Source organism: Odontomachus brunneus, unplaced genomic scaffold (genome assembly GCF_010583005.1).
Source record: "Odontomachus brunneus isolate Ranch 3 - 2012 unplaced genomic scaffold, Obru_v1 Obru_scaffold_002, whole genome shotgun sequence".
NCBI classification, from domain to species: Eukaryota; Metazoa; Arthropoda; class Insecta; order Hymenoptera; family Formicidae; genus Odontomachus; species Odontomachus brunneus.
In genome coordinates this window covers 1691088-1695700 of record NW_022639452.1, presented here as the reverse complement: position 1 = coordinate 1695700, position 4613 = coordinate 1691088, and the positions used below count along the sequence as shown (strand labels likewise).

The window sequence follows — 4613 nt, the reverse complement described above, 5'->3', positions numbered from 1 at the left end:
CTCTCTCTCTCTCTCTCTCTCTCTCTCTCTCTCTCTCTCTCTCTCTCTCTCTCTCTCTCTCTCTCTCTCTCTCTCTGTAATCCCCTCATCCTCTCACCCTCTCGCGCCGCGGGGTTAAAAGGGACTCCGGGAAGGTGCTAAAAAAAGACGTGGCGAAAAAAATTACGGGTAAATTGAGATGAAGGGTAGTCGACTGCTTCGCCTGTCTCGTAATACGTGCACTGTAATAAAGGACTGTTATGTATAAAACAAAGCCACTCGACGTTACATCGTTGAGGCGTTTTGATCGATCGGATTGTTAATGGGATCGTCGATGGACGATCTGTTTTAATGCGTTTAAACAAGGAGAGAAAGAACCATCGAACTACCGACAAGGTAAAACATGATCAAGCCCACAACCGTCTCGACTCGACGGAGAAATCGCGCAACATTATCTGACGTATCGACTGCAAATGGAGAGCGCAAATGTGAAATTGTTGAACGGCGAAGTTAACTCTTTTCAGAAATTCCCTTCAAAGGATCTTACTCGTACATTCTTTTTCAATTCTCCCCGTTTTGTGTGTATATCGGACGCGTTTGCGATATACATACACATATACAGACATAATAAAATTGAATGCAAGATATAGGCGTTTTTGCTGATTATGAATATGAATATGAATATAAATATCAAGTTTTACAAATATGAATATGAAGTCAAATGTGTAAAATTATTTGTATAAATAATAAAATGTTCAAACAAAACATGTAAAAAGTAGAAAAAAATTATTTTTGAAAATTTCTCGGTTTGATCGAAATTCGAACCATTTTTGACTATGAAGTCAAATTGAATATGAAGTCAAATGTGTAAAATTATTTGTATAAATAATAAAATGTTCAAACAAAACATGTAAAAAGTAGAAAAAAATTATTTTTGAAAATTTCTCGGTTTGATCGAAATTCGAACCATTTTTGACTATGAAGTCAAATTGAATATGAAGTCAAATGTGTAAAATTATTTGTATAAATAATAAAATGTTCAAACAAAACATGTAAAAAGTAGAAAAAAATTATTTTTGAAAATTTCTCGGTTTGATCGAAATTCGAACCATTTTTGACTATGAAGTCAAATTGAATATGAAGTCAAATGTGTAAAATTATTTATATAAATAATAAAATGTTCAAACAAAACATATAAAAAATTGAAAAAAATTATTTTTGCAAATTTCTCGGTTTGGTCGAAATTCGAACCATTTTTGACTGTGAAATCAAATTGAATATGAAGTCAAATGTGTAAAATTATTTGTATAAATAATAAAATGTTCAAACAAAACATGTAAAAAGTTGAAAAAAATTATTTTTGCAAATTTCTCAGTTTGATCGAAATTCGAACCATTTTTGACTATGAAGTCAAATTGAATATGAAGTCAAATGTGTAAAATTATTTGTATAAATAATAAAATGTTCAAACAAAACATGTAAAAAGTTGAAAGAAATTATTTTTGCAAATTTCTCGGTTTGGTCGAAATTCGAACCATTTTTGACTAATTTAGTAGAGATTTGAAATATTTTGGTTGAAATCTTGGCTAAAGAAATTTAGAATGATTCGTGTTCCAGCTATGCCGACTTTGTTAAAATTTTAATTAAAATTGTCGGATTTCGGTTTGACCAAGATTCGAACCATTTTTAATTAATTTAGCACAAATTTGAAATATTTCGATTGGAATCTCGGCTAAAGAAATTTAGAATGGTTCGTGTTCCAGCTATGCCGATTTTGTTAAAATTATTTAACTGTATCTTGTATTAAATTTTATTTCTTATGCATTTTTGTTGTACTTGATGATAGAAGTGAAAACATTAAAAAGCTATAAACTGCCCGTGAAACTCAACACACACACACACACACACACACACACACACACACACACACACACACATATATGTAGAGAGAGAGAGAGAGAGAGAGAATATTTCAAAATAAGAAATATTTATTCAATAGATATTAATAATATATTTGTTTGTATTAATATACATATTTTCATATTGAGGAAAAATTTCTTTCAAATGCAGAAATATATATTTTCCTAAAACATCGTTGCCTTTCATAAAAGCAACAGTTTATTCTACTTTTATTTTTTCTCTTATTGTATGTGTACCTAGTAGTAAATGAAACGATCTTTAGCTTCCTGATTATGGCCCATTTGGAGCGTTTAAGAGGAGTCCAAGTGGGCCATATAACTAGCTTCCAGCAAGCTGCGCGATCGCTTCATTTTCAATCGGTTATACATTAGTGTGTTCAACTGCAATCTATCGCGCGAATGTCTCAGCAGAATTTTACTAAATCTCGCTTCTTCCGCATACCCACACATCTCTGCCAAGGTCCCGCTCTGCGCTTTACTTCTCACGCTCTTCATGAGAATGGAAGGTTATCTTTCTCGTATCGGCGCAACCAACAGCAACGAGAGTTGCATCGCATACGCGCATCTAACGACCGGCGTAGTTAGCGATTTATTAGATACATACGCGTACGCACGTACGTAAGTACGCACATTTCCCGCGCGTCCAAAGTCTTTCGCGGTAGATATGCGATAACGAGCACTGAGGTTCGAGTTCGCATACCTAGTAGTACTGTTCCCCGCCTTAATGTGCGTTCGCCAACTTGCACGGCAGGATGAAGCCATTAATTACGGTAGGACGAGCCTAAGAGGTTGATGATACGAGTAAACCGAGTTCCAAGGGACCGTATTACATGCGGCTCGATATACGTGGGTATGTACATGGGTAGCATAAAAGATACATAGGGTGTCCGACAAGTCACTATGGTGCTGCGGCGAGCAGGTGGAACAATCATTAACCTGAGCGAGAGGTATCTAGTATTTTTCAAACAACCACGTGAAATTTCGAGAGATTAATGAGAGAAAAGAGTGACGAATTAGAGAGCGCGCGATGTTGCGGGACGAGCTAGAAACTGAAATGTGTTGTCAAAACACTTGCTACGTTTCTAGCAAAATCTGCAATATTTCTAGCGAAATTTACGAGCAAAATAGGCCTCACACGAAAAATAATTATTTTTGTATATTTTATAATAATATAATATATAATAATTAATTATAATAATAGATTATGTGTATAAAGATGTTTAAACAAAATATGTAAAAAGTTGGAAAAAAATTATTTATACAAATTATTTCTCGGTTTGACCGAGATTCGAACCATTTTTGACTAATTTAGCACAGATTTGAAATATTTCGGTTGGAATCTCGGCTAAAAAAATTTAGAATTGTTCGTGTCTAAGCTATGCCGATTTTATTGAAATTATTTAACTATGTCTTGTATTCATTTTTATTTCTTATGCATTTTTATTGCACTTGTTGACGATAGAAGTGAGAACATTAAAAAATTCTAAACTGCCCATGAAACTCAAAGTGGGCCAAAATGAAAAAATATGATCTAAATATTTTTTGTAATTCTACATTTGTGTCAAATTAGAAAGAAATCGGAGTGTAACTTTTGGATAGGTTTACTTGTAAATGTCCGGTGCGCCGAACTTTCGTTTCGACAACAAAGTCTAAAATAGAAAAATGTCCAAATCCAAAAGTTCCAAAAGTTACAAAAATGATTTTTCCGGATGTACATGTAACAAACGTATCGTTACGTTCGCATGAATTCAAACGACCGTCGCGATACATCGCGGCAAATTGAGAGATTCCCCGAATTCATAGCTGGAAAATGGCAACATTTTTTTCTCTCGACGAGAACTGCAGCTTCATCCGGTGTTCGGCGGTGCAATTAATCCTCTGAGAATTGCTGGACAAACAAATTCTCCCCGTTTGGAGACGGACACGTCGCGAAATCTGTCGAAAGGAAGAAAAATGTTGCAACTTTTCCGCTCCGCCGCACCCCGCGAATATATGAACGCGAGAGAACGCGACGGCTGCTGATATTTGCAGTTTCGCTCGCGGATAAACAAAGGCCCGAGCACGACAAAGATTTGCGAGGGAACGGCACGTAATGGATCGAGCGAACGAGCACTCCGATTTTCTCGATACGCTTGAGGGGCGATCACAGGCATATGCTGCTATCTTCGGAGCGATTCTTCGATGATAGTGACGAAACACCGCGTAGGAACCTGTGAGTCAAGCGAGTTATTATAGATCGCGAAATCACGCTCGCGCTCACGGCACTTTTCCCAGTTAGCAGAAGGGACGCGTAGGACAGGAATCGCTTGAGAGAAGCGCACACGACCGAGTTATAAGGAGAACTCTCCATGAGCGGGACGACTCAAAATAAATTCAACACTCATCGTCCCGGCGACATCGACTCCACGTACTACATGAATCCCCTCATCTTCAGCTGGAGAGCGAAAACACGCTTCAGCCAAACGTACGGAGGAGTTTAAGAGACGCTTCGACGAAATTAATTCTCTGTAATACGAGCGTGCTCCAGTTAGCAATCAAAAATATCGCGAGCTCATTTCATTTACAGCGCATGAAATGGGCTGTAATTATATTTCAAAATGGCAAAATCGACGGCCGCTTATGATGGTATGACTCGATATTGAATATGGCGCGCAGGAGTGCAGCGCGAATCTCTCTCTCTCTCTCTCTCTCTCTCTCTCTCTCTCTCTCTCTCTC

At 36.9% G+C, this 4613-nt stretch overlaps 1 protein-coding gene across 3 annotated transcripts in view; it reads right to left on the bottom strand.

The window, feature by feature from the left end:
- The window catches only part of LOC116843039, a 73490-nt gene that overhangs the window by 51583 nt on the left and 17294 nt on the right, over positions 1 to 4613 (bottom strand). The window lies entirely within an intron of this gene.